At 37.6% G+C, this 13,823-nt stretch overlaps 1 protein-coding gene across 2 annotated transcripts in view; it reads right to left on the minus strand.

Moving 5' to 3' along the window:
- Window positions 1–11,561, minus strand: part of daam2 (dishevelled associated activator of morphogenesis 2) — a 101,052-nt gene extending 89,491 nt beyond the window's left edge. For both annotated transcript variants that reach the window (XM_084393573.1, XM_084393571.1), the window contains exon 1: window positions 11,423–11,561. The gene's annotated coding sequence lies outside the window, so the exon portion shown is untranslated. The remainder of the gene's footprint in view (window positions 1–11,422) is intronic.
- Window positions 11,562–13,823: the final 2,262 nt, after the last annotated feature.

Consider the following 13,823-nt stretch of genomic DNA (forward strand, 5'->3'; position numbering starts at 1 on the left):
CAAATGCAGATGAGGGAGCTCTTTGTGCTTTTTTTGGGAGTGCTGATTGAAACCAGCTGTGCCTGTTGGGTTCTCCGGCTCTTGCAACGTGACTCTACAGTACACTGGCTTTAGGATGGCCTGCTAACATTAAATTTACATCACTCTTTTGTTCTCATCCAATCATAATTCAGCTTCAGCTTTAAAGGTCCTTTTTTTTTGTTGCCATGTTTTTAGATTTGTTATTTTGCTTTCATAAGCGTAATTGTTTTGACCCTCTCGGCCATGGTAGATTACAGAGTGCACAACAAGACGGTGAACCAAAGAAAAAATGATTGCAAGAGTGCGGGAGCAATGCAAATCTTTGAATTATGTACTGTCTGCAGGCTGGAAAACAAGACATCTAACACTCACATGGCAAGACATTCATCCACTCCAGGTGTTTACAGATGTGCTTTCTGGAGAGGAATATGTTAGTGTCTCCTATCTTAAGACGATACTTCACAAAGACTCTCGCTGAAGATCAGGATGACACAGATCTCACAAAAGCAATCAATAAAATAATCCTTCAATACCTCAAGGAAAAATATGATGACCCAGCCCCTCAAGATCTTCTGGATGTTACTGTACATCATTCTTAGATCCTCGCTTCACAACAAACTACATCAGTCAAGATAAAATCCCAGCCATGAAGACAAGAATGATGACAGAGAAGTGCAAAAAAATACATAATTTACCCGCTTTAATTATAAAATATGAATCTCCCACAACGACGTGTGCTCTCGCGTGAACAACAACAACATGCACGCGTAGTGGTGCTCTAATGAATGCATATTGGTGATTAATATTTTGTAAATAAAGTGGTAAATTATGTTTTTTGCACAAACAAAGAACTTGTGCCACTTCATTAAATTGAGGTTAAACCAATGGAGTCACATCATGGATTACTTTTATGATGACTTTACTACCTTTTTGGGGCTTGAAAGTGGTAGTTGCGTAGCTGTCAATTGAGGGACAGAAAACTCTCAGAATTTAAAAAGATCTTCATTTGTGTTTCGAAGATGAACCTAATCTTACGGGTTTGGAAAGACATGAGGGTGAGTAATTAATGACAAAATGTTTGGGTGGACTAACCCTTAAAAGACAATTAAAATCACTGATTAAGCATTAGCATCCCTAATCAGAAAATCTCTTCTCCTGTCTCTGAAAATGATTTTTAAATCTTCTCAAGAACACTCATTTTAAGTGGTATCTCAGCTAGGTGACTACTAGCACATTTATAACATGCTTAACCGGTAACTAGCGAGCAGCAATTTTTGAAAACGGAGGTGCGTCACACAGCAGCTCATTATATTAGCTTTGTGGCTCGGTCAAAAACCAAGCCAAGTTGAGTCAGATTCAGTCATCACATCCTGCTCGGACTCATCATTCAATGGTCGTTACTTGGATCTACAGTTATAAAGGCACTCTATACTTATTGCAGATAAAATTAGGAAAGAACATTTTCCTGCAATTGTCTCTCTCACTTTGATTTAACACAAATAAAGAGTCATACTGTATATGGTGGTTTGTAAAAGGTCATTTGAATGGTTTCTCCTGAAAGCTCTCTTTCTCCTGAAGGTGAAGTGGAAAGAGGAAATGCCGTGCTGAATTTGCTCCGTGTGCCTGAGTGACATCCAAAGGCTTGGAGATAAAGAATGCGTAAGACTTCCTGCTCCAAAGCCCACAGCTCCCAAAACATCTCACCGTTTATATACTGCAGCAAATTACCCTGGCAACCTGGCGATGAATCAAGGCCTCACACCAGAACACAGTGTTTCTGGGGAGAAAAAGAGATGCAAGCCTATCCTAAAGACTCACTGACACTCTATAAACTAGTTATTTAAAAATAAAAAAATAATATATATATTAATCTTTCTACATCCCTAAAAAAAATAAAATAATAATAATAATAATAATAATTATTATTATTATTACATTTTTTTTATAATTTTTTTTTAGGGATGTGGAAAGATTAATTGCGATTAATCGCATCCAAAATAAAAGTTTGTGTTTACATAATATATGTGTGTGTACTGTGTATTATTAATTTTGTATATATAAATACACACACATGCATGTATATATTTAAGAAATATTTGCATACATATACTGTATATATTTGTATATAATTTATATTATAGATCAATATAATTTTTATAATATATATATAAATAACACATTTTTCTTAAATATATACATGCATGTGTGTGTATTTATATACACAAAATTAATTACAGTACACACACATATATTATGTAAACACAAACTTTTATTTTGGATGTGATTAATCGCGAATTATCTTTTCACAGCCCTAATATATATATATATATATATATATATATATATATTAGTACTGTCAAACGATTCAAATATTTAATCGCAATTAATCGCATTAATGTCATAGTTAACTCGCAATTAAATCGCACATTTTTATCTATTCTAAATGTCCCTTGATTTCTTTTTGTCCCATTCTTTTTTTCTCATTTTAATGCTCTTATCAACATGGAAAAGTGGATCGGCTTGCTTTGTGCAAATGTTTTTTTTTATTGAAAACAACATTGGCATATACTGTAGTAGTGTTCAGTTTCACACTAACATTCTCACTTGGAGCAAATAATCGCATCAGAGAATTCGCATTCGCGTCAAGTGGTGTTTCAGACTGGACGTGCTGCGATGATAGCTCAGTTCACAAAGACAAAACACACAGATCACTTTACTGCCTGCCTCTATGGGAATTTAACATAGGGGTGTCCAAACTTATGCACCCTGTATTTTAAGGAAGAACATTTATTTATTTACGATACATTATTCATTCACAAAGAAAATTGGTGTCCTTAAAGGTTGGATTTTTCCAAATTTTTTAAATTAAGGCATTAAGTTAAATTTCCAAAAGATGATTTTTTATTCCTCTTTTTAGTCAACTTTAGTATGGGTGTCTAAACTTATGCATAGCACTGTATATGTGTGTGTGTGTGTGTTTCTTCTTGCAGATTTCGCTTTTGAAACTAGTGAAATCTCCAGTGAGTGGTGCTAAAAGCTCAGCTGAATATGAATCTTGCAATGTAGGTTTACGCTGAACGTTAAACACATTTGCTGAAGCAGGTATGCCATTTTAGGTTGCTTCTTCAAGTCTTTGAGCTCTAACATCATGACTCGTGTTTCACGGGAACTTGTGTTTCGCAAGTGCAAACCTGTGCCAGATGAATAGCGTAGAAAAGCCATACATATGGAGCTGTTTTTTTTATTCAATGTTTACAAATCATGCGCTATGTTAAAAGTGTTTTGAGGACATAACACAGTAGTCTTTATTAATCGGTTTATTTATCTGCTCCTGTAATCATAATTTGTATTGAAAAGGAATGTTGGTGTTTTGAATTTTTCCAGTGGGCCAAGGTTGATTTTATTCACACACTCCCAAACGGAGAGAAGCATTCCCTAAACTAGGAGAACATTTAAGTCCAATGCCTGCCCCCAGAACATTGTTTAGCTCTACACTTCCTGAATGCAGATAGTAGATCCCTTCCATGTTTATTCATCCTGGAAGAGAAGTAAACAGTAGTCAGGGAAGCTCTGGCCCAATAGGCATGTACCATGCAAGAGTTCACACAAGTACTTGGACAGAATTTAACTTGAATAGTTTTGAGGAAGCAACTAACCATAAAGATTCATGCTGCAAACATGATGTGCACACCCATCGTTTTTGAACGTTTGAACGTTTTGATCCATTTTTTAGGAATGGATCATTGCACTGCTCTTTAAAGGAAGGATTGTCTGAAAAACCCATGACAAATAAATGGTACTTTTAATTCAACAGTCCACTTGGAATCTAATGCAAAAATAAATCAAAAACCATGAAAGAAATGAGCCTCATTACCAATAGTAGGGCTGCACGATATTGAAGAAAAATGCGATATGCGATAACTCATTGAATAATGCGATATTCGATATGCGATACGATAATGCTTAAAGTGAGTAAAATAAACTTAAATTATCTTTAAAATATATTTAAAATTATATAACCTACATGCGCGTTTCACATTCTTTTTGTGACTAGAAAACATCCCTACAGCTTCTGACAGTGAACAGCAGTGTTTTACTGTAGCATAAGTGTTATTTTAACATCAGTGTAAATCACGGGGTTTAGGGGTTCAGATTATCCTACATTAGGGTTATTAAACAACAGAAACTGAATAATCAAATGTAAAAAAATAAAAATAAATAAATAAACTGCTTAGTTTTCACTGTATGAATTAAATATATACTGATTCTTATTAAAACTACAAAAGTTATTCAGCCAAGAGCAGTGAGTGATTTTCTCTTTGTCTTTTGTTCATGACCCCAGTTAATGCAAGCCGTTGCGATATGCATATTGTGATATATACGTATACATATGCGATATTTCGATAATTTCGATATATTGTGCAGCCCTAACCAATAGACATTCTAAAACATCTCTAAAGATAGAGAAAGTTTTCATTGTTCAGTTACTGCTGTTTTCGCTTCAAAAGTTGTGACTGTGTCGAGAAAGCATCTGATCACTGGTCACCAAGTCACATTAGGTCTATAGTATTTATTTCCACACAACTGCATTATCCAACTAGCCTGGGTTTCTCTATGCTGCCTTGCGCACAGCGCGATTTTATTCACGCTGCTAGGCAGCCTGGACACCATGGACCAGATTTTCCCCTCAAAAAGGGAACCGATCACAGAACGGGGAGGGAGCAGCAAGATGATGCCGACGTCTATGCGACACACCGAAGCAGTTTGTTTATATCTATGGATCCAACATGGCAGCAGACGCGAAGTTACCTTTCAATGCAGCCTTAGATAGTGTTCTAAGTAGTTTAGTCGCTGAACGCCATTGTGTACACATAAATCTCTGACCCATCGTCTTCTTCCTCGTCGAATTTCTGTCGCTCTACATACGTCATCTGGTATAATTGAAACGATTGGCTATGAGCTACGTAAAGGCGCATTTGATAGACATTCGTAGCGCCCAATAAACGGCTCTGGGCATTCGTAAACCACGCCTCAAATACGAGAAAATGAACATGTGGTTCCCAGACCGACGTTAGCCAGGCTATTATCCAACCGTATCATGAGACAGATCATGTTAACTCTACTTGTCCCTTTGGATGTTACAGCATCGCATTGCTGCTCTTTTTTATGTTTAACCAGCTGATTCTTCAGCTTCGGACAAAAAGGTCAAAATTGTAGCAAACTCACAACAGATAAATGAAACTGAAAGATGCAAGCACAAGAGGTGCACACATCTCCCAAAAACACTGTTCTTTTCCCATTCTTTCTCACAATATACAGTAGAATGATCTTGTAAATGACACACAATCACACAGTCTGCAATGGTTGAGTAAAATGTGCATTAACATGATGACGACAAAAGTCAAATTTGCACAGGGTGACAGGGGGTCTATTTTATAACGTGCACTTGGCTTTATATCAGATCAATCCAATCTATAGTGCTGCATTTGTCCATTCTATTTGAAAAGGAAAACCAGCCGGGTCACAATCATTCATATTTCTCACGAAATACTGGCGCTAAAATGGAAAATCCCGAAAACACCAAATCAAAAATGAAAGGGAAGATGCACCAATGAGACTGTTGGTTTCTTTCTTCTGCAGTTTACCTCTTTACAGAGCAGATAAAAAAAAAAAGATAAGACTTCACAAAACACAGGCGATATAAACGGTTTGGCCATCTTCCTCAGCTTTTAAGGTAATGTACTGTACTGTATGTGAAGTTGCCACGATGTACAATGTAAAATCTGTGTGCAGAATCAAGTGAGAGGGACTTTTCTAATGTTCACTAAATTAAAGAGGTCATTTAAAGACACTCTGTGGTGAAAATCAAGTTTTTATTGTTGTTTAGGCCAGTGGTTCCCAATTCCAGTCCTCGTGACCCACTGCTCTGCACATTTTGTAGGTCTCTCTTATCTGACACACTCAGTTCAGTTCATGGAGTCTCTCCTAATGAGCTGATGATCTGGTTCAGGTGTGTTAAATAAGGGAGACATACAAAATGTGCAGAGCAGTGGGTCACGAGGACTGGAATTGGGAACCACTGGTTTAGGCTACCTGTCTAGGTTCCCTGTAGTTTACAGCATTATTTGAGAGATGTGTGGAAACAAACAAGCAAACAAGTATGGATGCATGCAAAGACTTTTACGGAAAGATATGAAGTAATACTGCAACATGTAAGTAACTGTGTTAATTCTAATGCCTAATCTATGATCAGTAGCCTAATATATGAAAAGGACTCACGTCCAGTCAGACATTCTTTGTCGCAAAATGGTTTATTATTGTTTATGCGTCAGTAAATCTTTAAATCAGTTAATCATTATTCCACTTTGTTTCTTCATGACCTCTTTAAGAATCCACATTTTCAGCCACATTGATGAATAGTCCGGCAATGAAAAAACTTTCAGTCATCTTCTGGCATATCTGTATGGTTTTTTTTTACACGCTGAATTTTGGAAACCCCTGGCTGCAACCTAAGAGGAGCTACTGGGAGAAGCTGGACCTCTGGCTTTGCACACTGAGCCCCTGGGAAATCTGGGAGAGGGGCGCTTTCTCTCACGGACAGAGCAGGAATTTTCCCACAACCCCTCTCTCTGCAAAGGGGGAGGACTGTAATAGCTATTAAAAAAAACTTAAACAAAAAATTACTAAACACAGCTGATCCCTGACCAAAAAAAAAATGATGGTGGTGGAGCCATGACACAGTTATTGAATCAAATATGTGCCATGGTATTAAATTAATTGTATTCGTATTTGAATTGTATTTTTACAAAAAAAAAAAAAAATCAATATAAACAACTCCCGTAGTGCATGATTCCATAAATAAGTTTTTATTGAACAGTGATTGAGCAACACATTTTTGTGGGAAAATAAATCATAAAAGATTTGATAAAATTTGTTTTGTTATCTTATAAATGTATGAGGTGGCGAGGGGGGCTTTTACCCCTTTCATCCCGTGGGGTCGCAAGTTCACCAGCATGGGGGGAAAGACACTCAGTATTCACACACTTTAATGTTTTGAATAAAGTTAATACTTGTTCAAAACAATCACATAAGCAAAGTTTGTAGTAAAATGTGTTCATTTTGAAACCACAGATTTAAAAAAGATCTAAAGATTCCGAATGCTTTGAAGGAGTTCCCACAATAATAACTGATATTTTATTATACAGTATGAAAAACAACATATTTGTTTATTTGCAGATTTCATTATAAATATGGTGATCATCTCTGGGAAAAAAGCTGAAAATGATAAGACCTTTGTCTAAAACTACATTCAGTAATTTTATCACTTCTCATTTGCTACAAATCTAAACATCAGTAGGCCTAAATCTAAAACATAAAAAAAAAAACATTAAATATTAGATCATTTTAGACTCCACTTTCTGCCCTTCAACGTGGCCAAAACCCAGAAAATCTTCTATATTTCATGTAGAAACATGAAAACATGCTAAATGCAGCATTCATGTTTTTCAGCCCACATTCTCCTCGCTTGTTCGCACCACTGAGCATTCAGTACATCCAGTGTGTTGGAACGCTCACTCTCTCTCCTGATGTCTAGTGCCAACTCACAATCCATGCGTGACTCAACACCTTTTACCAACTCATTAGGGGTCATGATCAGAATCTGATCAGATTCAGGCATCTTTAAAGGTGCTCTAAGCGATGCCACCTGAATGTCGGATTGGAAGCCCTTCTGCCGGCAGAGTTCTCGCCACCTTTTGAACGCTTTTCCAATGTAAATTCGGGACTTTGCGCGTTCCTACTTCTTTGTTATTTGTTCATCGGAACGTCGTCTCTTTGGTCGTTTGTCGGCCATATCAAAATTCTCAAGAATATAAATTTTTAGCGCTAGTTGTTGTCGTTGTCTAGGACATCTCTCCTCTAGCTAACTTCCCTCTTCATGCTTCTCTCTCCTCTACACCCCCCAACCCCCACCCCCAAATCATTCTTGTCCATGATTGGGTGGAACACTGTTTGTTATGTTTCGTGGTCCAGGCTGGACCAGTTTGTTTTTGTTGCCGTTTGTGGAGCCTGGGCTGTTTACAGATACCGCGTTTTTTCACAGTGTGTTCAGGGGACAGGCAGCTAGCGGATAGTGAGGAGATGTATGCTGTATGTGACAAAAAATGTTTTGGCCTAAAAAACACGTGACATCACTTAGAGCAGCTTTAATAATAATAATAATAATAATAATATGTTTATTTTCTATAGCGCCTTTCAATAACCCAAGGTCGCTTCACAATGAAATACAAATAACAAACAAACAGCAACCAAACAGATACAAAGGCCATCTGCTTATAACAGACAAACAATTAACATGAATCAAAGAAAAACATATTGTACTATTTATCAAAGCATACAATTACGACAAAGTAAGTAGCAGATAGGGCTGAGAAAGTGGAGAACAGAGAAAACAGTGTCGAGGATACTTATTTATTGGGCAAGCTTGAAGATATGAGTTTTAAGTTGTTTTTTGAAGTTGTTCTTTAACAAAATATGATGGATGGATGGATGGATGGATGGATGGATGGATGGATGGATGGATGGATGGATGGATGGATGGATGGATGGATGGATGGATGGATGGATGGATGGATGGATGGATGGATGGATGGATGGATGGATGGATGGATGGATGGATGGATGGATGGATGGATGGATGGATGGATGGATGGATGGATGGATGGATGGATGGATGGATGGATGGATGGATGGATGGATGGATGGATGGATGGATGGATGGATGGATGGATGGATGGATGGATGGATGGATGGATGGATGGATGGATGGATGGATGGATGGATGGATGGATGGATGGATGGATGGGAATTGCACCATTCCTTCAGAGTAAATTTATGTGATTTTTGTCTATGCAAACATGTAGTAGGCAAAGGTGTGATCACTTAGAAAAGTAATACTATGCTTCAACAAGCTATTATTAGTAGTAAAAATCGATTCATACATTAAGCACTTTCGATTCCTGGATCATGCACTATCACTGTTTATCTCTTATAAAGCACTCATGAAGTGCATTTAGTGTTTTTCCAAATAATATGTTAAAAACACCAGACTGACTTTCTCTAGTCTTGGTGTGGAGAGCACTTCTTTATTCTTTATTTCTATTACTAGCGCATACACTAAAATGTGCCATGTTCTGTGTATATAAACACGGCACCAGACGGGGCAGTCAGAGTTACAAACACTCGCTCGCTTTGGTCACTGCAACCATAACATGCCAGGAACGGCTGCACTAAAATACCCCAAGAACAAGCCTTTGTAAAGCAGGCAGACGACCAGTGGCGAGGAGACAAAGGCATCCAGTGTGTTTCTAGCACAGACGCTTGGATGCTATTAATAAATGCTTCCAGATTTTCCTGCAGTCAACTCTCTCTGGCTAACACACACCGGCTGGGCACCGGCGGTTGGCAGAGAGGGGTGTAGAGATACTGTATATTGTGCTGAGTTGCTAATTATTGACAGACCTCAGAGGAGCAGAGTCAACATCGTCCACAGGACCACTACACTTAACTAAACTAGTGAGCTGTCCAGCAGAATGTTATTCGCACTTATTATTCTCTTAATATCTTATTAAAATGTTGTCTTGTAAGCTGTCCCGCACTGTGATATGTGAATAAATGAATGGACATGTATCCGGACATGGATGACATTGAAATGTGTGTTGCTTATTGAGGAGACGTGCTAAGAAATCAGATGTATTATTATCACATGACAAAAAATTAAATAAAAAAAGGAATTGAAACATGTGATTCATAACTTGAATTCATTATTGACACCTGACACATGAATCAGACTTAAAATGGGCTGTTTTGGCTTGGGCCAGTAAGGAAACACCTAGCAACCACCCAAAACAAAACCCAATGCCCTACAAACCACCAAGAACTGGGCAAGTTGTCAGGCCAACTCCAACATCATGGCAAGCACAGGCAAGCACCATTCATTTGTTTTTAAGATGTAAAAAAAAAAAAAAAAAAAAAAAAATGGTCTTTTTTTAAAGGAATTAAGGGAACAGTTCCCTTATTACCAAAATCCATTGAAGAAAGATACTCTATATTCCTTTCATAAGTGCATGTTTACTTTCTATTAGTTTTGGCGTGTTGGTGCTAATGTCAATCCACATCTGGACACAAACGCCTCAGCTGCATGTTTCCAGAAGCTGCAGTCTCTCCACAGAAGCAGCCGGCAGAACACCTATATTCTCACTTTACTGCCAAGCACAACACAAGAGTCTGAGCCGCTCGCAGTGACTTCCATCTCGCACGCCGGGTCAGCATACATACATGTGTGCGCAATGCGTGGTGCTCGTATGAATAGACCTGATTTAACCACCCTGGGACTTTTTTCACCCAAAAAAAACCTCACTTGGTCAGAAGAATACTGCCGCTGATGGGCAACTGACACAAAGAAAACTCTGAATGGTCTTGGTGTATATAAACACAAAATGGTGTAACTAAAGTATGCTGCAAGGCTGGCCCTAATATTAAGTATGGGGGAACATTTTGTTGGCATTGGTATTTTGTAATAATTTTATGGATACCTGACATGGACTAAGCCATAAGTGACACACCAACTTCCTATGTGAACTCAAAACTTTGCATGACCATTAAACGCTGCCCTTTAGTTTACACACTACACAGCCACTTTATTCATTGGTTGCCAACCGTATGGTCAGCATTATGGTAGCAAACAAAAAGATATTACATGAGTATTGTACATAATTTAGTTATATATAGTTGTAGTGTATTTGTCAATAAAAGAGACAATGTGACAAGATCATTTGAATAACGTTAAAACATACACGGACAAACTCTATGTTTCAGTATGTTTTATTATTTGTAATTTAACCCTATGTGAAAAGAGGGAAACAGCGCCGTCTACTCGCCGCGAAGACAAATACAGCCTCAGACTACTACACTATACAACACCGGCAATTGGGTTTTGAATGAAATCTAACTGTAAATAACATAGTGTTTTATCACATTTCTGATGCACAAATGTAGACATGACGTGTAAGTTAAAGAACAACGTTCTTATTCACAAAAACAATCAACCATTGACACTGACTGCCATGACGGCTGCATGAACGAGTGTCATCCTCTGAAATTGGCTAAACAGATGTCAGTTCGCCTTTAATACTAGGCTACATCATATAAAAAGCAAAATTCTGATGCCGTAATGTGGATTTTATTTAAGGTTCATATCTAAATAAGTTAAAAGGGTAGGTCCAAATATAACCGAGATGCTGTGAATATGTAATGTCAGCAATGTCTCTGCAATGTTAGCAGAGCAATCATTATTAAAAATCATTACACGACTGGCACAAATCAGCAGCGCTTATTTACGTACCGTATATCTTCATATTTGAGAGAAAGGCGTTGTCCAAATTGTAATCCGTTTGAGTTGATACCGTGAATTTAGCGCTGTGCATTCAGAAGTGGCAGTGAGTGAACGACGAGCGTCTCACCATCATCAGTCCGAGCGCTACACGCCTACTAACTACAGGTCTCTCTTAAAGACACAGTTCATCAGCAATCCTGTCTATCGTGCCAACCAAATCAGGGCTGTGCCAAGTGTGCGACCGACGAGGGCCTCGCGCAGAAATAAAGTGACAACTGACTTGATGGAAAGCCAATAGTAATTACAGCCTCCTGAGACCCAGAAAAAAAGTTTTTGGAATTTAGTATTTTTTTCATGTCATTGCATTCTTTAGAGAATAAGAAACAAATGTGAGAAAAACATTTTTGAAAAGTTTTTTAATTTATTTATGCTAAGGCACGTTCACACCGAGAACGATATGCCTATTGATAATAATGATGAGTTATATTATCGTTCTGTCTGTTTACTGTGGTTTTGTTGTCTGCGCTTTACATGCTCGAGCGCTTTAAAGCAGGATGAATTCTGATTGGCTGTCAATGTTTTTATCGTTCATAAGCTGGAAAAAACTATTTGTTTCACAAAAAAGTGATTCCAATGATATTGTTTCCCTGTACCGTTATTGTTGTGGTGTGGACTTTGTTATTCATTTAAAACTATTTGTTTATAGTTTTTTACCAAGCTTTGTATGAAGATGATTTTCAACTATGTTATGAAAGATATAACGGAATGAATTAATATACCATTTTACTTTATGCAATATGTGGGTAAAATGGCCATAAATAGGTAGTCCCATTCAACACAATGTATATACACTTATATTTACATATCAAATTTTGTGCATATTAAATATGTTCTTGGGGCAACATGCAATAAAAAAAGAAGTGTAATAATGGGAGTAATATTTGGAAACATTTTAATAATAATAGGCTATATAATATTTGATAGGAATATTGATATATCATTTCTTTCCATATTCACTTCTTGTGTCTCCCAAAATGCCTGATAAACATGCTTTAAGTCCTGGGGCCTCATTTATAAAACTTTGCGTAGGATTTGCGTCAGAAGTGGGGTACGGATGCGTACGCACAGAAATATTCGGATTTATAAAACCGTGCGCACGCACATCCTACGCAGTTTTCCCTTAATAAATCACAATCAATTCTAAATGTAGCGCAGCTTTTGCGGCTTCATGTCACGCCCATAGTTGCCCATAAATAGTCCGTGAAACGCCCACAAGTTAATCGATTGGGAAATCATGGCAAACACAGAGAGGAAAACCAAGAAACGTAACTTCACTCAATGTGAAGTAGAAATTATCGTTGGCGAGGTGGAAAAGAGGAGTAAAATGTTGTTTGGAGGGCACAGTGTGGGCATTACTAATGCCAAAAAGGCCAAGTGGCAAAAGGTTGCAGACGCCTTTAATGCTGCACCCTCACAACCTCGGACCATGGCCGAAATAAAAAAGAAATGGTCGGACATCAAAGTCTTCTTGCTGTCTGAAGATGCGTTCACTTCGAATCCTTCCATTTGCCACATCTTCTAAGAGCGCAAGATCAGCCATTGTGCGTCATTACGCATTGTGATGGCATCATGGCATTTTATTACCATCCATTTGATTGCATCTGACAAGCTACAGATGTGTTATGAGGATGAATTGCATAACATGCCAGTATTATTGCAGAACATATTTCACTCTTCTTTTTGCAAATATGTGTTAATTTGCATTTCTGTTGTAATCTTCGTTTGATTTGGTTTGTTTTACACTGCAGATCGATCAAACGGGTGTTCGTGTAGGCTGTTAATTGTAAGACTTGCTTTGTGAAGTCTTCATGTTATTTATGAGAGGCAGTATTGCCATTTCTTTTACTCAACGGTATACAGTTTCACACACTTTCACGTGTTTCTTCCATCTGCCGACGGTGTCGCCATTTCTCATTTCACCCGTTTTTGTGCGTACGCCTGGGTCAGAGTTTGCGTGAAGGACCGCACATTTTCCTGTCAAGTTTGCTTTTTATAAATACCAATTATTGCGTAGAGAGCGGCGTACGCCTTCTTTTGTGCGTACGCAACGTTTATAAATGAGGCCCCTGGTGTCTCTACAGTGGACATGTATGAAATCAATGCACTGTTTTGGAACAAAAAGTCATATTTGGATTAGAAACCCCATAAAATTTTCCTGAGATGTTAATTTATGACAAACTATTTGAAAATTAGTCCGATTTAAATAGTATAAACATTAAGATGAACATTTGGTAGGCCTAAATGTGCTCTTTACACTAAAAAAAAAAAAAAAGAAAGAAAGATTTTCTTACTCAGTATTTTTGTCTTGTTACCAGTCCAAATATTGGATTTTATAAATAAAGGATTTTAC

This window comes from Rutilus rutilus (assembly GCF_951802725.1).
Source record: "Rutilus rutilus genome assembly, chromosome: 21".
In the NCBI taxonomy this organism is placed as follows: domain Eukaryota; kingdom Metazoa; phylum Chordata; class Actinopteri; order Cypriniformes; family Leuciscidae; genus Rutilus; species Rutilus rutilus.